Genomic DNA, 22,782 nt, shown 5'->3' with positions numbered 1-22,782 from the left:
CAAAAGTCCCGGGGAAAATTACGGATTTGACGCACAGCAGGGTTATAATCCCTAAAAGGCAGAAATCACATTGCATTGCTAAATTGGAGGCCGAAAGTGCTTGAAAACATCTTGCGTGTGTATACATGGATCAGCAGTTAGTGTAAGTAGTGTACTGCTTCACACTGACAGACCAACCTCACTGTGTAACGCACCGCAAACAGCTATTTGTGTAGTGATGGCCATGCTGGACTGGTGCGGACGATGGCGATGGTGGTTTTCAAGCCCATATGGTCGGGCTGAGGTAGCTCAATGACAGAACAACTGTCCACAATGAAGCAACAACCTTATTATCTTGGGTCAGGTGTGCCTTTCAAAACACTCATATAGCCGGTCATTGCTTCATTGTGATACACAAGCCCCTTCATCGCAGCAAGGTAACGATCACGAAAGGGAATTGACACATGTACATGCCTTTTGTTTTGTTGTTGCAGCCGCAGTGCAGCCAGGAAAATTAGGCATGTACACGCACCAGAAAAATTATTATTATGTTTGGTAGCAGCCGCTGCTAGCAGCAGCAGCCATAAAAATTCAGGAATCCACCTGGAGTCCTGGACCCTGTTGGTGGTGGCGGAGAAGGCAGTGAAGTGGCCTGCAGGCAGAGCTGCTGTGTGAGGACCGACTTAGTCTTCGGGCAGGCAGTAGCCCTTCGGGATCCATGCATCAGTCATTTTGACAAAGGTGAGGTACTGAACACTTTTTTGGCCTGGCTGCTGGTGGTATAATACAATGTGCAGTTACACAGGTGCAGTGAAAAGGTATGCACTGACTGCTGCTATGATACAATTGTGCAGTCACACAGGTGCATTGAAAATGTATGCAGTGACTGCTGGTATACAATGTGCGAGTCACACAGGTGCAGTGAAAAGGTATGCACTGACTGCTGCTATAATACAATTGTGCAGTCACACAGGTGCAGGGAAAAGGTATGCACTGACTGGTGGTGGTATTGTATGCAATGGGGAGAAAATAAAATGGTCGCGCATCTAACCAAGATGCACCTGATAGATACTCACTGCATAGGGCTAAAAAGCCTCTCAAAGGCACAAGTGTGCTCATTGCAGTGAAACAGGTGCATTAAGAACTAATGCATATTACAATACAAACAATGGAAGCAAATCCATGCGTTACACATTATCCGGGGACCTTACCCTTCTCTTATTGAGAGAGACATCTGTTCCACGCAGCAGAGCATGCAAGCTCGTGCAACCTTCTCTCGGGGTCCCCACCCTATCTAAGTTTAAAATCACCCAACATTATGGGAACATGCTAGCAACGTTAACTTGGGAGCAGCAGGCCATATAAAGGGGAAGGGGTGTGGCGTGGGCGCACCCCAGGAACTCTCACTGCCCGGGGACACCGCCCACAACCACAACCTAACCCAAAGAGAAAGAAATACAATCTATCAGGTGCATCTTGGTGTCCCCGGGCAGTGAAAATTCATGGGGCGCCGCCCACGCCACACCCCTTCCCCTTTATATGGCCTGCTGCTCCCAAGTTAACGCTGCTAGCATGTCCCATAATGTTGGGTGATTTTAAACTTTAAAGAGGCTTTTTAGCCCTATGCAGTGCGTATCTGTCAGGTGCATTTTGGTTAGATGCGCGACCATTTCATTTTCTTTTTTGGGGGGGGGGGGGGGGGAGATGGTAATTATTGATATTATTATTTGGCTCCCTGTGCTATCCAGCTAGGTAGCATTTTGTCATTGATGTTAATGTATTTATACTTTAAATAAGTTAATGGTCTCAAAAGAACCACAAAACCATAAAGGGTCACGGTCATTTTAAGATGTTAAAAGGGTTGTCTGTGTCAATTATTAATGGATAAGTGATTTAGAGATCAGGGATTAAATATAGACACAAAGGGCTCGATTCACAAAGCGGTGCTAACCCAGTTAGAGACTTTAGGCGTGATAACCATTGCACCATGCTGGTGAAAAGCCAGTTTAGGCGTGATAAGTTTAGGCATGATAAGTTTAGGCGTGATAAGTTTAGGCGTGATAAGTTTAGGCGTGATAAGTTTAGATCGCACGAAAAGTCCCGCACGCAAAGCAGCGCCATTAAACTCTATGCGAAGTGCACCAGACTTTGCAAGCGCAAAACTTTTGATCAGCTGTGCACTGCGGTGCTAGCCCAGTTAGTGCTTAAACTTATCACGCCTAAACTTATCACACCTAAACTTATCACGCCTAAACTGAGTTTAGGCGTGATAAAGGGCTTTTCACCAGTGTGCTAACTGTTAGCACCGCTTTGTGAATCAGGCCCATACAGTCCCATGTCTCACAAAACTGTTTTTAACGTTTTCTTTAGGTCTCTTGCACACTGCGATTCCGATTTTGACCCGATTTTACATGCCATTCCGATTTGTAATCGGTCCTGCAGGCTTTTTTTTTCTTCTCTTGATATAATCCAGGGAAAATCGAAATCGTAAATCGCAAATCAGAATCGCAAATCGGATTTGTGATTTGCAGAGTGCAAGAGGCCTTATTGTTGTGAATTTATTAGGATGGCTCTAGTGTTGCTCTGTAAAAATATGTATCAGCAGAAAATCTCTTTCCCTTCCCTATATCTATTTTTCATCGTTAACCTGTGTTGGTATGTAATAAGGGAATATAATATCCCGAGCCCGCCTCCTGACATTGGGCCGACCACCCCGACCCAGTAAAATCTGGTCGCTGTAGCTGTAGCATAGTCAGTGCAGAGAAGTATAGGGTACTGGGAAAAAACACAAAGACAACGGGAGCCCAAATTGTGCAGTATATCACAGGTAGATGGATAAATAAAGTGTTTGAAAAGGGAATACTCACAAAGGTGGGTTGCAAACGGGGCAACTGACCACTTCAAGCAGGTGGAGTGTCTTATACCTGACTCCACTCTTGATAAAGAACCTCATGCACTCTAAAATCATGAGGTGGTGTGGATTCCACCTCAAGTTCGGTGCATGGGACTCCCCTCACTGGAACGTGGAGGGGAATATGACACAGAAGGAAGTAAAGAGGCGCCCAATGGAGTATAAAAGAGTTAAAAACACTAAAAACTAAAAGGTTGAGGTGGCTTACATCATAGACGACAACTCACTTTGAGCAGAAATGTTTATTATTAAAGGGACTCCGAGCAGTGCAGAAACTATGGAAAGATGCATATCATTTTAAAGCTCTCTTTCTCCTCTTTCCAATGATATATAAACCGCCGCCCTACGCCTTTTAGTTTTCGCTATTTTCGCGATTTAAATTGCCGCGGTCGTGATTACGATCGCGAAAATAGAGAAAATTAAAAGGCGTAGGGCCGTGGTTTATGTGTCGTCAGAAAGAGGAGAAACAGAGCTTTAAAATGATATCCATCTTTCCATAGTTACATTGTATTACACAGGGCGACTTTTTCTCAAAGTCAGCAGCTCCATTCAGCAGAATTCGATTACAAAAATAGCGAAAACTAAAAGGCGTAGGACGGCGGCTTATATATCATTAGAAAGAGGAAAAAGAGAGCTTTAAAATGATATGCATCTTTCCATAGTTTCTGCACTGCTCTGAGTCCCTTTAAGCACAGGCAATGCCTCTCATGGGATCTAGCCCACTTCCTCAGGCCAAATCAAGTGTCACTGCAGTCCAATAGCCACATTTGGGACGTGCAGAGAAGGGCATTCTCAGCACAATCCCCACCTACTCTACATCCGCACGCAGCGTGCTCACATGACTGCAGGGAAGTACTATGCCTGCAAAAAACATTGCTTCCACTGTGTGCATTGCTCTGCACACAGCCTGGCCTCACACTCCTTTGCTTTTGTTCTGCAGCAGGGTGGAGTTACAGAGAAGAATGCAGAGCAGCTGCTGCCTCTTCCTCTGTCAACTTTCACCGCAGCCCCCATTCCCGGGCCTCTCATGTCTTTGGGCCCCACCCTCTCCACTGCAGAGGTCACAGTGGTGTTACGCCCCTGATCCTCTCATGTGTCCATATAAAAAGTGTAGCTTCTCATGCTTGCCATATAACAAGTGCTAGCCTCCCATCTCCATATGCTGCCTAGCTTCTATGCAACTAATTACTACTATACTCTGTACAGCGCTTACATATAAATACTAAATAATAAGAATAATACTTGTGTGGCCCTGTACTCAGCATTCGATTCGCCCTGATGCTGCATAAAAAGGACTGCTACGAAAGAATAGAAGATTATCTGAGCAGCACAAGCAAGTATTATTCTCAAATAAAGCAAGAGGAGAGAAAAAATGTCACTGGGTGGGGAGGGGAGTAGCTGTTAACACAGTGATGTGAGCAAGGGCTGTATAACTAGCATAAAATCAGATTACTGTTGCTATGGAGGAGAGGCACAGCGCATGATGAACTGACTCCCGGCATGCAGGGTAAAGCTGAATACTCGCCACAAAGACCGTGGTACATGAATCAGGGGTTAACATGCAACGGTGGACTTAGGGCTGGTTCAGACGGACGTCTGCGTAGCGTCGCGTCTGGGGGCGTTGCGGCGGCTGCGCGGTCAGGCTTTCAGTAGCCTTCGGTCGCGTCGTGATGCGGTCGCGTTTTTTTTTTTTCCGTAGGGGAACATTAGCCGTCGCGGTTTGGCCGCTCCCTGGAAGCTACATGTTGCTTCCAGGGGCAGCCCGAACGCTCGCGAAAATCGGGACCCGAACGCAGCGTTCGGGTAAAAGCGCGCAAAAGCTCGGTGTAAACGCTCCCATTCACTTGAATGGGAGCGTTTACCACGACAGGCCGAACGCTTGCGGTAAACGCTCCGCAAGCGTCCGTCTGAACCAGCCCTAACCTCCAAGAAGCAGACACAAAAACTGTCAATATTGAAAATACATACCGTAAATTTATTGTATATTCCCAAAAAAGCTGCAGTGCGTTTTGCAGGTATAACCCGCTTCATCAGGAAACTGCAAACCAGAGACAGAAAATGCTACATCAGACTACAACGATTTGGATTTTTGAAGTAAAGATCAATATCAATACAACATATACATGTGTCTATGCACATACATGTATGTAATATATATATATATATATATATATATATATATATATATATATATATATATATATATATATACATATACACTAGGGATGGGACTTCGAATCCGTCGAATCCACGAATCCATCGAATCTTAACAAAGATTCGAGATTCGTGGATTCGAATCCCCATGCCATTTGCGCGCATTCGAATCCGACGAATCCGCGCAACCCGCCGCATCATTTCGTCGCATTACGCGTCGCTTGTGACGTCATCGCGACCACCTCCGACCTCGCGTTCGCGTTCCATCCGCGCGTCGCTCCCCCTCGCCGCGTGATGACGTTGACGCTGCCCCTTGAAGACGTCGCTCTCGCGGAGAAGACCCGGCGCGGACGTCGCAAGAGCTGAAGGCGTGGACGGACGGAGAAGAAGAAGCGACAGGTCAGGTACAGTATGGGGGGGGGGGGGTTGCCCTACCTTGCCTGCCTGCCTGCCTGGATGAGGGGGGTGGGGGTCGGGTGCGGGCCTACTTGTATTTTGTGGTGGGGGGGTCCTATGCCTGGCTACCTACACTGGGGGGGACCTATGCCTGGCTACCTACACTGGGGGGGACCTATGCCTGGCTACCTACACGGGGGGGACCTATGCCTGGCTACCTACACTGGGGGGGACCTATGCCTGGCTACCTACACTGGGGGGGACCTATGCCTGGCTACCTACACTGGGGGGGACCTATGCCTGGCTACCTACACTGGGGGGGACCTATGCCTGGCTACCTACACTGGGGGGGACCTATGCCTGGCTACCTACACTGGGGGGGACCTATGCCTGGCTACCTACACTGGGGGGGACCTATGCCTGGCTACCTACACTGGGGGGGGACCTATGCCTGGCTACCTATACTGGGGGGACCTATGCCTGGCTACCTATACTGGGGGGGACCTATGCCTGGCTACCTATACTGGGGGGGACCTATGCCTGGCTACCTACACTGGGGGGGACCTATGCCTGGCTACCTACACTGGGGGGCACCTATGCCTGGCTACCTGTACTAGGGGGCACCTATGCCTGGATATCTATACTGGGGGCACCTATGCCTGGCTACCTGTACTAGGGGGCACCTATGCCTGGCTACCTGTACTAGGGGGCACCTATGCCTGGCTATCTATACTGGGGGGACCTATACTGGAGGCACCTATGCCTGGCTACCTATACTGGGGGCACCTTTACCAGAAGCTACCTATACTGTCATTTCATTTGATTATCATGTACTTGTTCTTTGAGAAAAACGGTTTGGTTGAACTCATATAATGAGCCTTTCCTACCCTTCTCCCTTTATGAATGCCTGCAGTCCAAGCCCCACACAAGCCAGATACTCGCTGTTGCCTGAGCCTCACACAAGCTGCCGCCTGAGCCTCACACAAGCTGCCGCCCAAGACAGAGACCACCACAGACATCTTGCTACAGTAAGAAAAGTACTATACTCGCATTCTGTTTGTCTTTGAGGGGCACAATGTACTGTACCTGACTACCTATGCCTGGCTACGCTAGCTAAACTGTGGGCACCTGAACCATAAGCTACCTATACTGGGGGCACCTATGCCTGGCTACCTGTACTAGGGGGCACCTATGCCGCAGGATTCGTTAGATTCGGGATTCGAAAGGTTCGAGATATTCGAGAACCTTTTTTGATTCGGATTCGGATTCGAAGAAATTGTGGATTCGTCCCATCCCTAATATATACATACACACATATACACACACACACATAAGCTAGTACCATAGATATAAACATGTTATGGACAGTGATCCAGTACCAGCATCAACATATTGATAACCTGTATGTTAGTAAGGTGTTAAGGATTAGGAAGGTGGGAAATGTATATAGAATGGTGGGTGGTGTGTATCAGGAGTCTATGGAGACACTAATAAAATAATGGATTAAAATCAAAGTGCATAGTGGAGGGGACGGGGGGAGTGAAAACTATAAGGAGCTCATAGAAATAGTCTGTGAGTGAGGAGCAAAGAACAAGCAGTAAGAACATAAGGTAGGTAGTAATAAAAAATAAATAGATAAATAAGAAAAATTGCAGGCTTACCAGTAATTCGTCAGTGATGCATATAGCTCCCCTGTATTGTATTGTCAGGAGCGGTGCTTTAAAGAGACACTGAAGCGAAAAAAAATATATGATATAATGAATTGGTTGTGTACTATGAATAATTACTAGAAGATTAGCAGCAAAGAAAATATTCTCATACTTTTATTTTCAGGTATATAGTGTTTTTTCTAACATTGCATCATTCTATAATATGTGCAGATTACACAACACTCAGCATTCAAAATGAGTCTTTCAGAGCAGTCTGTGAAGTAATGAACTCTCCTCTAGCAGAGGAAAAGTAAATAGTTCAATTACAGTTGAGATAATAAAAGTCAGATAACAGCCCTCTCCACGACTAAGTTAGTCGGAGAGCTTAATAGCTTTTTTGCATAGAGATAACAACTGGAGTTTCTCAACTCTTCCTGTACTGGAAACAATTAGACTGATGTATCTGATCTTAATGTTTTATTTCTTAGCTGTACTACACATACAAATCATAATATCATCATTTTTTTTTCGCTTCAGTGTCTCTTTAAATCATAGGAGATGGACTAATTAGCCAATGGGAAGGCGAGGAATTCCCCGCCAAGCGATGCGACCTGAGCATCGCACGGTATTTATTTATTTATTGTATTTATAAAGCGCCAACATATTACGCAGCGCTGGACAATAAATAGGGATACATACAATATTTAGGGGTGACATACAGCAAATGACAATACCTGAATACAAAAAAGACCAGATCATGCAGCACAGTATGAGTACAAAGTAATGCTTAGGCCTCGTTCAGATTATACGCGCTGCCGTGCACATTTTGGCAGCGCGTATAGTGTGCGACATGCAAGAACGGTAGAAGGGCATAGACAGCCCTTCTACCGTTCCCATCATATGCGCTGCGTGGCAGCGCGATTGCGCTATCGCGTACTGCACGCATTTTTGGGAATCGCAGCGCAGATCCCATACATTGTAATGAATAGGATCTGCAGCGCAGCGCATAGGAGCGCAGATGGCGTGCGATTGGACGCGTTGCGTTCCGATCGCACAGCCATCTGCGCTAAATGATGTGAACGAGGCCTAGTCACTGGAGGGGAGCATGGAGATTAGGAAAGTTAGGTTCACTCAGATGCATAGCATGGGTTCACAGTAATGGAGGTGCATGATCAGGTAGGACACAAAAGGAGGAGGACCCTGCCCAAAGGCTTACAATCTAGAGGGAGAGGTAAGGACACGGAAGGTAGGGGACCAGAGTTCAGCTGTGGGTTTAGAGCACTTGTGAGGGGTAGTAGGCAAGAGTGAAAAGGTGAGTTTTGAGGGACTTCTTGAAGATGTTGGAGGGGGCTGCCCTATTGGGTGGAGGTAGACAGTTCCATAGTGTTGGAGCAGCTCTTGAGAAGTCCTGGAGGCATGCATAGGACTGGGTGATGCGGGGGGCGGTTAGGCGAAGTTCATTGGAAGAGCGGAGTGAGCGGCTAGGTGTGTACCTCTGAGTAAGATCAGAAATGTAGGTTGGACAGGTTTTGTGGACAGATTTGTAGGTCAGACACAGTATCTTGAATCTGATTCTGGACTGGATGGGAAGCCAGTGGGGGATTCAAGGAGGGGATCCGCCGTGGTGAAGCGATGGGAGCAGTGGATAATTCTGGCTGCCGCATTCATGATGGACTGCAGTGGGGCTGTTCGGGTCATAGGAAGACCAGACAGCAGGGCATTGCAGTAGTCAAGGTGGGAAATTATGAGGGCATGGATGAGGAGTTTGGTGGTGGCAGAGGTCAGGAAAGGGCGAATCTTAGAGATGTTACGAAGGTGGAAGTTGCAGGACTTTGTGAGGTTTTGGATGTGGGGAGTGAAGGAGAGTGCGGAGTCCAGGGTGACACCCAGACAGCGGGCTTGAGAGGTAGGGTGAATGGTAGTGTGGTTAACAGTGACATGCACATCTGGGAGGTTTATGGATGTCCGGGGTGGGAAGATCATAAATTCCGTTTTGTCTAGGTTTCGTTTCAGGAACCTAGCGGACATCCAGGAGGAGATGGCTGATAGACAGGAGGAGACCTTGTCCATGGTAGTGGTGGATATCTCAGGGGTGTGGAGGTAGATCTGGGTGTCATCTGCATACAGATGATAGTTAAAACCCATGGAGGAGATAACCTTGCCAATGGAGGATGTGTATAGGGTGAACAGTAGGGGGCCAAGGACCGAGTCTTGGGGGACTCCCACCGAGAGGTGGTTGGGGGTGGACGAGGACTCATTGAAGGCGGTCGTGAAGGAGCGGTTGGAGAGGTAGGATGAAAGCCAGGACAGGGCAAGATCGTGAATGCCCATGGACTGGAGGGACTGGAGGAGTAGGGGATGATCTACTGTGTCAAACGCTGCTGAAAGGTCAAGGAGGAGGAGAATGGAGTATTTACCTTCAGCTTTAGCTAAGGCAAGGTCATTGACCACTTTGGTGAGAGCAGTTATGGTTGAGTGGGCAGGCCGAAATCCAGATTGCAGTGGGTCTAGCAGTGAGTTGGCATTGAGGAACTGGGTCAGGCGTTTGTGAACCAGACGCTCAAGGAGTTTTGAGGCAAAGGGGAGGAGGGAGATAGGACGGTAGTTGGAGGGTAGCGAGGCGTCGAGGGAAGGTTTCTTAAGCAGGGGTAGTACAGTGACCTGCTTGAAGTCTGAGGGGAAGGTTACTTGTGGATAGGGAGAGGTTGAACAGGGTAGTGAGGACTGGGGCCAATTCCGTGAAGTGAAGCTGGAGTAAATCAGAAGGGATGGGGTCAAGGGGGGAAGTAGTAGTATGGGAAGTCTGCAGTAGGTGGATGACTTCCTCGGTGGTAGTAGGAGTGAAAGATGTGAGGGGAGGATAGGGTGGAGGAGGAGCTGGTTGGGAGGGGGTGGGAGGTGAAGATTTGAGATTGGATATTTCCTGGTGGATGGAGACAAATTTTGTTGGTGAAGTGGGTGGCTAAATCTGTGGCAGAGAGTGAGGAAACGGAGGTTGGGGGGGTGGGTTTAAGCAGGGAGTTGAAAGTGGCAAAAAATCAACGGGGATTGGAAGCTTGTGATCCGATGAGCTTGGTAAAGTATTCCTGCTTCGCATGAGCAAGGGCAGTGTGGAACTGCAGCAGGTTGGTCTTGTACTGTAGGAAATCCTGGTTAAGTTTTTCTCAATTTCCATTCAGTGGCGCGTGTTTTCCTCTGGAGGTTGTGAGTATGGGTAGTGCGCCAGGGCTTGGGGTTAGGGGGTCGGTTGCGGCGAAATACTGGTGGAGCAGCCTTCTCTAGGGCTGATGAGAGAGTTTGGCGATACTTTGCTGCAGCAAGATTAGGACAGGTTAGGGTGGGGAGAGTGGAGGAGAGGGCATGGAGGGGGTCAGCAAGGACGCTAGGGTTGAGCTTGCATAGGTCTTGCTGCCATCGACCAGGTGGGTGGGCTGGTAGTTTGGAGGTGCCTTCCGTGAGGAGGTTGAAGGTGAGAAGGTGATGGTCTGAGGGTGGAAAGGGTGCGATGTCAAGGTCTGCAATGGTGGTGGATTTAGTGAATATAAGGTCGAGACTGTGACCTCCAGTGTGAGTGGGGGTGTTGGTGTGTTGTACTAGTCCAAGTGAGTTGGCAATGGTGAGTAGCCAGGTCACAGCGGAGTTCTGGGCTTTATCGATGGGAATATTGAAATCCCCAAGGATGATGGTGGGGAGGTCAGAGGAGAGGATGTGAGGGAGCCAGGAGGCAAGGTCATCGAGAAATTGTGGGGTGGAGCCCGGAGGACGGTATAAGACCGCAACAATGACAGGGAGGGGGTGGTAGAGGCGGATGGTGTATGACGTAATGGTCATGTGCAATATCAGCCGCCTTAGTTCTGCGCATGCCTATTGGGTGTATATGTCCGCTGATGGCTATTTTAGGTCTGCGCATAAGAGGCCAGTAGGCGGGCCATACATTAAGGCGGCGCTTGCCCAGTACAGTATATTATAGCATATGTGCCTCAAATTGACAGAGGAATCAACATCATGAGATACATTATTCTGTGGTATGTTCCAACCGTTTTTTTTAAATTTAACATTCATTAATTCAAAAGGAAACTTGGTAGACGTACACCCAATAGGCATGCGCAAAACCAAGGTGGCGGAAGGTACACCTGTGAATCAAAAAGGGGATCCGCACACAGACTTCTTAAGGAACAATTAAGCTTATTGTCCCAATGCACTGTGGTGGTTGTATTTGCTTTTTTGTGTTTGTGCCTTGACAAAGGGGACCTATCTGGACCCGAAAAGATCGTCAGATTGGGCGAATTATAATTGTATATGTGTGCATTGGGACAACAAACGTAATTGTTCCTTAAAGAGGAACTGTCGCGAAAATCTTAAAATTTAAAACACATACAAATAAGAAGTACATTTCTCCCAGAGTATTACTTTTCTCCTATGTTGCTGTCACTTACAATAGGTAGTAGAAATCTGACATTACCGACAGATTTTGGACTAGCCCATCTTCTCATAGGGGGGGTTCTCAGGGTTTTCTTTATTTTTAAAAGCACTTAGTGAATGGCAGTTGCTCCATCCAGCTGTCAAAATAGTGTGCAGCGAGCAGGGAGGCTGGCCAGCATCTTTGTATTAATCATTTTCAGAGAATGTCTTTATAAAGAATAAAGACCATGCTGAGAATCCCCCAAGAAGAGATGGACTAGTCCAAAACCAGTCGTTAATGTCAGATTTGTACTACTTACTGTAAGTGACTGCAACATAGGAGAAAAGTAATTTATGGCTCATTTTACTCTGAGAGAAATGTACTTTTTATTTGTATGTTTTAAATTTTAAGATTTTCGCGACAGTTCCTCTTTAAAAGTCTGTGTGCAGATCCTTTTTGATTCTTGGATTTGGATTGCTACGGGATACCCAGCACCAGCATTACTCCATTTCTTAGTGTGCAGTTTTTTAATTTCATAGTATGGCTGTGCGCATGACCATTACATCGCATCGCATCGCTAAGGTCGCAATGCTCGGTGGGGAATTCCACGCCTTCCCATTGGCTAATTAGTCCATCCCCTATGATTTAAAGAGCCGCTCCGCCACAATACGTTACAGAGGCGCTATATGCATCACTGACAAATTACTGGTAAGCCTGCAATTGTTTTTTTTTTCTTTTTAAACTATCTGCCTTATGTTCTCACTGCTTGTTCTTTGCTCCCCACTCACAGACTATTTCTATGAGCTCCTTGTAGCTTTTACCCCCCCTTCCTTCCCCGATTTTAATCCATTATTTATTAATGTCTCCATAGACTCCGGATACACACCACCCACTATTCTATATACATAACCCACCTTCCTAATCCTTAACACCTTACTAATGCTGTGCATACACGGTTCGAGTTTGCCGCTCGATCGATGATTGCGCTGGTATCTTCGCTCGTTTTTCTTATCTTTTTCCATTCACTTCAATGCGGAATCGAGCTGCAAATTGATTGGGCGGGAGATCGGACATGTCGGAAATTATCTAAAGAGCCATGTTAATGGCTCAGAATCGAGCCATGTATTCCTAGCATAACATACAGGTTATCAATATGTAGAGTAGTGAAGGAAAAACACAAACAGGTCCAGGAGCCCAATCTGGTGCAACATCGATAGTTGGTATGGATATAAATAAAAGCAATTGAGTGTATATTCACAAAGCTGGGTTGCAGCAAGGCAACCACTTGTGTTCTGGGACGGCGATATCTCACTAATCAACACCTTTAAGGACTACCTCAATGGGAACAACTGGGGGATAACCTTTACTTCAAACTTCAATAAAGAAGAAATAGAATATCTAGACATAGTTGTCTATCATGAAAAAACTCAGATTAAATCCAGAAATCATTTCAAAATAGTGAACTCCAACTCATGCATCGATTTTCATAGCTGTCACCACAAACCCTGGAAAAACAATATACCATACGGCCAGTTTCTAAGAATTAGGAAAAACTGTACGGATATCACAACTTTCAATTCTCAAGCTCGAAAACTCCCAGAAAAATTCAAAGAAAAAAACTTTCCAAAGAAACTTGTTACTGAAGCGAAAAGAAAAGCAAGGACGGCTAATAGAGATTCAATTTTGAAGAGACCAAAACAACAGAAACAGAAAATCGGACGAACAAGTAATGAAGTGGAACCAAGCTTCATAACACGCTATTCCAACAATCATAGATCAATAAAAAACATCCTGAACAAACATTGGTCTCTGTTAATGAATGATCCATTCCTTAGAACTGACCTCACTAACAAACCCAAACAAGTGTTTAGACCGTGCATGAAACCACGTTGTCTATGCTGCCCACAACTCCAAATGGATCAAAAAAGTTTTATATCCTCAACAACCAAGACCACATTTATGATCCAGAATTCAGTTAACTGCTCCAGTGATTTCATTATATATCTTATTACGTGTCCCTGCGGACTCCAATATGTGGGCAGAACAACCCAACCCCTTAGAACACGATGGGGACAACACAAAAGGAACATCCAAAAGGGTTTTCTAAAACATGGTCTTTCACGACATTATAGATACCCTCACAATCAGTCCACAGATGGAACAACGGTTTGCCCAATTGAACAAATCGGGGAAAATACCCCGAACAGACATAGTACACAAAAGGCCAGAGAGATGTACTGGATTTTTCAGCTAAACACCTTGCAACCAGAGGGTTTGAATATATATTTAGAACATAATCTGTAATACATTAAGAAATAGAGACCTCCAACCAACCATACAGAAATTACCATAGAGACACTGAAAATTACCATAGAGACACTGAATATCTGTTACCCTCACAATATGTGTACACTAACCCATATAATTAGGTCCCACCATTAACCCCCCCCCCCCCCCCACCCCAGAAGTTCACTGTAGGTAACAGTGAGCTCTATATATCCGGAAACCCCCGAGCAAAATATTGCTATGCTCTTCTCCTTAGGTAACCTATGTAACTTTTAATGCTACCTTTCTATACATTTTTTATGCAATATTGTTGAAAATTTCTATGCAACTTTTTATGGAAAATATTTTTTATGTAATTTTTTTTTTTTTATGTAAGTCATTATTTATGCACTCTTTTATGCTCGAATATGCTTTATGCAACTGATATGCTATGATTTGTACACATATGTATATACGAAAAGATTGTTTATGCTGGGCTGATATACAGGGGTTTACAAACCCCTCATGGTAATCCTCCTAGAAACCCTCCATATTTTATGTTTATATTTGCTCTATATATGCTGTACACCTCTCATTCACATGCACACTATAATGTGATGGCCTCACCTGGATCAAGAACCAGGGAGAGGGAAAATAACATTTGTCTTTGAATTAGTGAACTTTTTAATTCTTACCACCTCGGACCAGCAGAGCGCAATATAAGCCTTATATTAGGTATCCTAATCGTGTTGTCTACGTCCCTCAGAGTAATCTGTTTTTAACATATACAAATGACCCTGATATATACTCCTTTCCTCATATACCCTGCAGTAATCCGCTAACAATCCACCACAGGCACCTTTATTAAACTTTATTCAAAATTAACTTATTTTGGACACAATGCAATTTATCTTTAGCTATGTACATTCCAGGTCTCCCCCAATATGGCTGCCGCCTATGACTAAATCTTAGGCTCCACTAAGATGGCTGCCAGAACAATCCCCATCTCTACAGAGCCCTAGCCACAAGCAGACCACCGTACCATCGGAGCGTGCGGGACGCAATGAAGTCACCACACAGCGTCACGTCCCACCAATACGAAGATGGACACATTTTTAAACTTCCCTCAGTGGCTGCCGCGCATCTTTGGCGCCCGGATACTCGTACCAAACCCTCTACAGGTATGTTCCTCTATATACGGCGATCCGACCCTGCATCAGCCCGTATGCTAGGTTAGTATATTGCCATATGCCTAACACGGAAGTGCCAATAGACTCCCACTGGCTCCATCTACACCTCACTGGGGATCTTGTCTACCTGTCCCCAATAATCCCCTAGTCCTCTAACTCAGCCCATAACATGACTCTAAATGATTATATGGTCACAAATACTTTCCCAAATAGTTCCCTTTACTAGGGATCCCTTTTACTTATCCCTATTAATCCTGTAGTCCACCAACCGAGCTCACAATGTTTTTAAATGATTATTGTTATATCTGACATACCATATACTGCCCATCTGAGCAAAAATTACCTCCACTCTCCCCTTTTCCAGCCTACAACTAGGAATCTCCCAAGAGCACTCCACTACCATATATTCATATAACCTTGGCAGTCAGAACTCTTTTATCTATTCCTATATGTACGTTTCCTCAATCTGCTACATTTGCAGCCCCTGCACCCATAAAAGATATCCAGAATTTTTATAGCTATGCCCCAGATCTTAAAGGGAACCTTAACTGAACGGGGGGTATAGAGTTTTACTTACCTGGGGCTATTGCCAGCCCCCTGCAGCAGTCCTGTGCCCTCGGCGCCGCTCTGGAATCCTCTGGTCCCCCGCTGTCACTTAGTTTCGTTTTTGACGACTCACCAGTCGCCGGCCGCCATGCGTATTATTGGACGCATTCACCAATGCAATTAGCGCTATTGCGGACCGCAACGCGTACAAAAATACGCGTTGCCGCATTCCGCACGCGTAGATATGCGGCAACGCGTATTTTTGTACGCGTTGCGGTCCGCAATAGCGCTAATTGCATTGGTGAATGCGTCCAATAATACGCATGGCGGCCGGCGACTGGTGAGTCGTCAAAAACGAAACTAAGTGACAGTGGGGGACCAGAGGATTCCAGAGCGGCGCCGAGGGCACGGGACTGCTGCAGGGGGCTGGTAATAGCCCCAGGTAAGTAAAACTCTATACCCCCCGTTCAGTTAAGGTTCCCTTTAACTCAATTTGCTCTAGGTCATTTCCACTATGGGTATACATACCTACATAAGCGAGTGACCTTATTAATAATTATGTATGCATGTTTTATAACAGAAATGTTTGATGATATGTAGAAAATTAATTTAAGCTTTATTTTGTTGTAACTATATCTGAGAGTTGCCATTTGTTCTTAAAGGCACTTGTATTGACCTGAGAAAGCGGCTGTGACCCGAGAAACGCGTTGTCAAAGTGCACCAATAAAAAACCGAATTCTTATTTGTAAACGTCTACTTGCTTTTATATTCTGCCAAACACCTATACGGTAGGACGATCTTATTATTCCATACTTTAAAGTGATTGGATTAGTCACCATTTGATATCTCGATATAGTACTATTTTATACTATGATGCAACCTAGACCGGGCGCCTCCTACCCACTTTAAACAAGGTTATCAATATGTTGATGTTGATACAGGATCACTGACCATAACATGTTTAGATCTATGATACTAGTTATGCCTCTGTGTATATTGATGTGTGTGTGTGTGTGTGTGTGTGTGTGTGTGTGTGTGTGTGTGTGTGTGTGTGTGTATACATGTATGTGCGTAGACACATGTATATGTTGTATTGATAATGATCGTTACTTCAAAAATCCAAATAGTAGTAGTCTGCTGTAGCCTTTTTTTTGTCTCTGGTTTACAATTTATACCCCTGCCTATTGCCTAATGAAGCGGGTTATACCTGTGAAACACGTTGCAGGTTTTTTGGGAGCATACAATACATTTATGTCTTTTCGATAGACAGTTTTTGTGCCTGCTTCTTGGAGGTAAGTCCACCACTGTCTCCCGAGCATTTTTAAAAATGTTAGCTCATTTTATCTTGTTACCTCTGTTCTGTACCTTGCCATCCGTTCCTCTCAGAAGCTCACTATTTTGTTCTAACGATCCCTTCCAGTTCTGACAACATTTTGTCAGAACTGAAATATATCAGTTGCGTTCAGTTATATATCAGCTGCTGTCAGTTATAACTGAAAGGTCAACTGATGTGCAAAGTAAGGTCCATGTTTCACTATTACAGTTTAAGGGCCGTTTCCACTTGTGCGGTGAAGGATTCGTCACGGAAACCGCGTCAACGAATTTGCGGTTTGTATGCACATTGTCATGCAAATTCGCATACGATTTCGCATAAGTTTGTATATGTATGCGAATTTAACCAGGTCAGTGACTGTGTGCTTTAACATTGGTTTTATGCGAAATCGTATGCAAATTTGCATACCAAAATTCCATGCGAATTTCCTATTAAATATATTGTATGGGAATCGCCTTGCGGTCTGCGAATTCTGATGGCTCTGCCGTGCAGATTTTTCCTGCACACAAAACCGCAAAGAAATCCTGACAAGTAGAAACAGCCCCATCCACTATGCGAATTTGCATGTGGGAAATGCATGCAAATTCGCGATAGTGGAAACGGGTCCTAACAGTGTGCTGACCTGGAAGCTGTTACAGGGTTGTTGCCATTTTAAATTTTGCCCATGCGCAGTAATTAGCCACATGGCTAATTAATATTCACTGCACTGCTGACGTGCAGTGTTTTCTTCCTGGAGCAGCCGCTTTGTGCTCCGATTGGCTGGCGGGACCACGTGATGCGGAGTGGAACACTCCGCATCACGTGGTCCCGCCAGCCAATCAGTGCCACGGAGACACACAGAGACACACGGAGCGCACAAAGAGCTGCATAACGCGGCTCACTCTGGCATCCTGCTTCAACACCTACAGGCGTTGCGTTAGGGGCACGTTACGCGACCATAACGTCCCTTAAACGCAACGTCTTGGTTTGAAAGTAGCCTAAAAGTATCTTAAAATCTTGGGAAAATGGCATAGCAAATGATCCTCAAAATCCACTTTAATGTGTGCTTTGTGAATCTCCTCGTGTTCATCTGCTCTTGAAGATCGCATAAACCCTCTGTCCTAGCTTGATAGATAATATTTTTTATGCATTAATGTAATGTAATTTATCCCTTGGTACCTTATGCATCTATGTATGTTTGCTATCACCATTACATTTCTGTAATTGTTTTTTTCTATACTATTATACTTTGCATCTCAAGAATTTTGGTAACAATTAGTATCTATCCAGGCCTGTGTACATGCCCTGACAAATGGTGGTACCCACCTTTGCAAGCGCACAAACAGTGTAGCACAAACTCAAGAAAACACAACTTAAAGGCTGGAGTACTCAATGAAATTTGGCAAATAAAATATTAAATATTAATACTCAAATTAAAGGACTACTGTAGGGTGGTAGGGGAAAAAAGAGTTGAACTTAAACGGGGCTTCTAATGGACCCCCGCGGATGTCCTGTGCCCGCGCAACCACTCACCGATGCTCTGTCCCCGCCTCTGGTTCACTTCTGGAATTTCCGACTTTAAAGTCGGAAAACCACTGTGTCTGCGCAGCTGCTCCATCACTCCCACTGACGTCACCAGGAGTGTACTGCGCAGGCCTAGTACGGTCTGTGCCTGTGCAGCACACTCCTGACAGTGGTTTTCCAACTTTAAAGTTGGAAATCCAGAAGTGAACCGGAGGCGGGGACCGGAGCCTCGGTGAGTGGCTGCGCGGGTGCAGAACAACTGCGGGGAACCATTAGAAGCCCTGAGCAAGTTCAACTCTTTTTCCCCCACCCCCCTACAGTAGTCCTTTAAGGTCACAACCTTTAATTTGGCTCGTTATTTTTTCATAACCTTACCACCTGCCTATTCTCTCCATAAATCACACACCAGGAATGGTCACTCTCTGCCACCAATCAAGAACTTCACAGTTTGGAGGGTGGGTATTCTAATGGTGATGGAAGGCACCTGAGGGACTTAGAGAACTGAAAGACAAAGAGTCAATATTCGCCTGGCAGTGCAGAGACGATTCAACCAGGCGATTTAGAAATACTCTTGCTTTTATCACTCGCCAGCAATTAACGCTGGCAAGTTTAATTGCATAGGGCCCAATGTGCCTGAGGTCTCCATTTAGGTATGGATCCTTGATAATAGCTAGTTAGTTAACCGTTTGCAGTCAGAGCACATATGAAGACCCGCTCTAGCTTGCCTTTTCCTGCCAGCCTGAATCTAAAGAGGTGTTTTCTATTGCATAGTAATTAAGAAAGTATTTAAAGCAGGCCTCTACCTTTTTTTTAGCAGTGTGTGTTCTTGTATGTGTCCAGAAGTCATGCTGAAGCAGCACTCTAGCTTGCAGCAGCATTTGTGTGTATGTGTGTCTGTACTCTTGTGCATATATGTGCTTGTTTATTTACTTTTAATCTGTACCGTCACCGGTGGCAAGATTCTTTGTCCTTTTAGCATCAGAATGTCAAATCATAGATGTAATTAAAGAAGCTATAGTCATCATTTTCTTGGCATACCTTCAGACAAATGTTGTAAAAGAGTAACTGTCAGGCATAAAATCAATTCTTTATTTTTATCTGGTTAACAAGTAATGAGGATGCTAACCAGGCAATCCAAAAGTTAAAAATCACTCTTATTTTTCTTTATCATTCCCCAGTTTTCCTGGCTCTTATTTGGTACATCTGCCGCACAAAGGAAGTTGCAGGGCATGATGGGTTTTCTTTTTTTCCTTTTCCATCAGACTTAACTAATGCAGCCTAATTGGCTGAAGTCTCTTTCCCTCCTGTTTTCCCCTCCCACACCTCTGTTCCTATCGGATTGGCCAATATTTCTCAATTCACTTCCTACTGCAGAGCTGGGTGGGAGTGTCTGAAAACTGGGAGGGGGCAATGACACACAGACAGATTAAGCGAGGAAATTATGTCGGGATTGGCTTCAAGATAGACACAGACAACGTGGAAAATCCTAAGAAGGATTTTCTCTTTTTTTTTTACTATAGAGAAATCACTAAAATCAAAATGTGGACAGTGCAATACATGTGTTATGTAACTAGAGTAAGTATCTATCTACTTATATATGTGTTTTTTTTCTGAGATAGTATGGCAGACAGCTCCACTTTAAATGAAAGAGCCACCACCAATCCCTGTTGCAGTAGATGCCCTGAGGTGTCCATGGCCTAGTCTGCAGTGGATAGGCCAGCTATATGCCATCCTCTGCAAAATCTGCAAACTGAAGTATCATGCCAGTGGGCAACTTAAAGTGACCCAGAGATGAACTAAAGTAAAGCTCTGATACTTGCCTGAAGCTTCCTCCCGCCCCATAAACAAGTCCCACGCCATCCTCCTGCGGTCTGCCGTTCAGCGGTGCATAACAGGCTCAGTGAAGTCAGTCTGGGACTACTGCACATGTGCGGGAGGTCTGCGTATGCACAGTAGACTCAGACTGGCATCGACTGAGCCTGTTACCGGGGCTCACTGCGGCTGAACGGCAGGCCGCGGGAGGACGGCGTGGGACGTGTTTATGGGTTGGGATGAAGCCTCGGGTAAGTATCAAAGCTTTACATTAGTTCATCTGAGTCTCTTTAAAGCTTAAGTGGAAATTAATAAATAAATGCTACATACTTACCGTAGAAGCAGTAAGCCTCTGCATAGTCCTGAGGCTTCCCCTATCATCCTCGACCCCACCAGCCCAGCACTGGGACTCGCTAAGCAAATCCAACAAGAGCTTATTGGATTTGCTCTTGCGGCAGCACTCTCCTCCATGTACGAGAGCGGAAGCACTGTGCCTGTGTGAGTCCTGTATGCACAGTAGCATTGCTTGCTTGTGCATAGCCGCGCCTGCAGGGGAGTGCAGCCGCAAAGAAGAAAAAAGGTCCTCGTGAACGAGGATGGGGTCAGTGACGATATGGAAAGCCTCTTGATCATCCAGGGGCTTCCCTCTCCCTGGGTAAGTATCTAACATTACTTTTTTTCCCCCACAAGACTACCATAGAGCTGACATTGAGCCATTTAAAAATGTTTTGAAATGGTTTGAGGTTGAGAAGTTGTAGACAAGTAAATCTAACTTCTATAGTGTGAAAACTTTGTGAAGGTTTATAACAGGATGACATACAAATACAACAGGCAATAAAAGATTGTAGCATCATCAGCATGGATACGTGAAGGACAGACAGTTCTAACTAATATGTTCAGTTTTTATAAGAAGATAAGTTCAAACCTGGATACAGAGAATGCAAGTTATGTTGGCACTTGGTAGACACATTCAGTACAACTCCATGCACAAAAAAGGAAATAGCCTGCACAACAGAAGAAAGCTTTGCTCATTACAGTACCTTAAAATGGAAATATGATGGATTGTAACAGATTCAGCAGACTAGTTCTTCTTTCTGTACCAAGTAACGTCTTCTGCAAGGTCATTCTAAATTAGAAAGTTTGAAAAAAAAAATCTAAATTTAGAAAATGTTACAACTGTGTGCATATGAGAAACAGGCTCCGTGAAGCTGCATTCTCCCCAGGCTCTTTTAGCTGGGTGCTCCACCTGGCTAATTTTGTTGAGCACCTGGCTGTCATCGGCTCACCTCCTCCTATGCTGTAAGCAGAGTTGCACCCGCCCTGCATTCCTCCATTATGCCCCACCCGGCTACTTTTTCATGCCACCCAGCTGGAAAAAAATTCCGGGGAGGACACTGAAGCTGGCCCCCCTACAATTAGCGCAAATAAAAATTCCATCATGCTTGGTTACTGCTACGTTTGTGCCCATTTGTACTGCAAAAATTAAGATTTGTGCCGCTTTCATTTTGAAGATAATAGCACTTATTTCCAAAACAATACCATCACCCAGCCCCCGCACAACAACCTACAGACATGAAAATGGTAAGGTTGGGTAGTGCTGTGCAAGTGTTCATTTGTGCTTCAAAAATCATATTTCTATCTTTTAAAGTTTTTGAGATATTCACATTTTTATAAAAGTCAAAAGGTCACTCAGCCCCCCTTCAACATCACAAAGGCTGAGTGAGCTTGAATGAACTTTTGATCTTTCTGTAAACGTGAATATCTCAAAAACTATAAAGCCTCATCTACACGCGTATATGAGGCTGCGATCCGGCGGCTCGATTAGCCGCCGGATCGCCTCTTCCGCGTCCCTGCACGTGCCCGCCGCGTCCCCGCTCGCCGCGCCGCATTCGATTTCCCGCTCGTCCCCGCCGGTGCCGCTTATCTTCCGCTCGATTCCCTGCCATTGTCCAGTCGCAGGGAATCGGCGGAAGCAAGATCCGTCCTGTCAGATCTTATCAATCAAGCCGCATCAGCGGCTCGATTGATAAGGAGGATCGGAGCCGCATCTACGCGTGTAGATGCAGCTTAAAGGATAGAAAGAGGATTTTTGCAGCACAAATGAGCACATGCAGAGCACCTCCCAACCATACCAGTTTGATGTCTGTAGGTTGTTGTGCGGGGGCTGGGTGATAGTATTGTTTTGGAAATAATAAGTGCTATTATCTTCAAAATGAAAGCAGCATAAATCTTAATTTTTGCAGCACAAATGGGCACAAACATAGCACTAACCAAGCATGATGGAATTTTTATTTGTGTTGATTGAAGGCAGGGCCAGATTAGATCTTACTTTTACTGACTTTGAGAAGTCATTATCTTTACTCCAATAAAGATAATTATAATTCAAGGAATACAACTATTTTGAATGTCTAATCTCACATGAGAGAAAGCTCAGAAATACATTCACTGTAAACTCAATGGCGTCAATTCACCAGAGAGGATTTACTAAGAGAAAAAAGGTAGGTAGTTTATCTCTTGAGGTATTTTAACACTCTGGAGTCAATTCACCAGTGTGAGAGGACAGAGAGAAAAGTGTTCGATAGCAGGGGATAATGGAGAGATATGCATGAGGAAAGTGTGAGAAAGCAGAGAGTTAGATAATC

The 22,782-nt window shown here is 45.1% G+C and overlaps 1 protein-coding gene across 6 annotated transcripts in view; it reads right to left on the bottom strand.

Moving 5' to 3' along the window:
• The window catches only part of SETDB1 (SET domain bifurcated histone lysine methyltransferase 1), a 214,653-nt gene that overhangs the window by 154,508 nt on the left and 37,363 nt on the right, over nucleotides 1-22,782 (bottom strand). For 5 of the 6 annotated variants that reach the window (XM_068253260.1, XM_068253256.1, XM_068253258.1 and 2 more), the window contains 3 exons: nucleotides 21,181-21,266; nucleotides 7,102-7,170; nucleotides 4,859-4,928 (listed from right to left, as the gene is read on the bottom strand). The gene's annotated coding sequence lies outside the window, so the exon portion shown is untranslated. The remainder of the gene's footprint in view (nucleotides 1-4,858; nucleotides 4,929-7,101; nucleotides 7,171-21,180; nucleotides 21,267-22,782) is intronic. The other variant, XM_068253262.1, reaches the window with a different exon arrangement.

The sequence above is a fragment of the Hyperolius riggenbachi genome, chromosome 9 (genome assembly GCF_040937935.1).
Source record: "Hyperolius riggenbachi isolate aHypRig1 chromosome 9, aHypRig1.pri, whole genome shotgun sequence".
Lineage (NCBI taxonomy): Eukaryota > Metazoa > Chordata > Amphibia > Anura > Hyperoliidae > Hyperolius > Hyperolius riggenbachi.
This window is presented reverse-complemented; position numbering and strand designations above follow the sequence as displayed.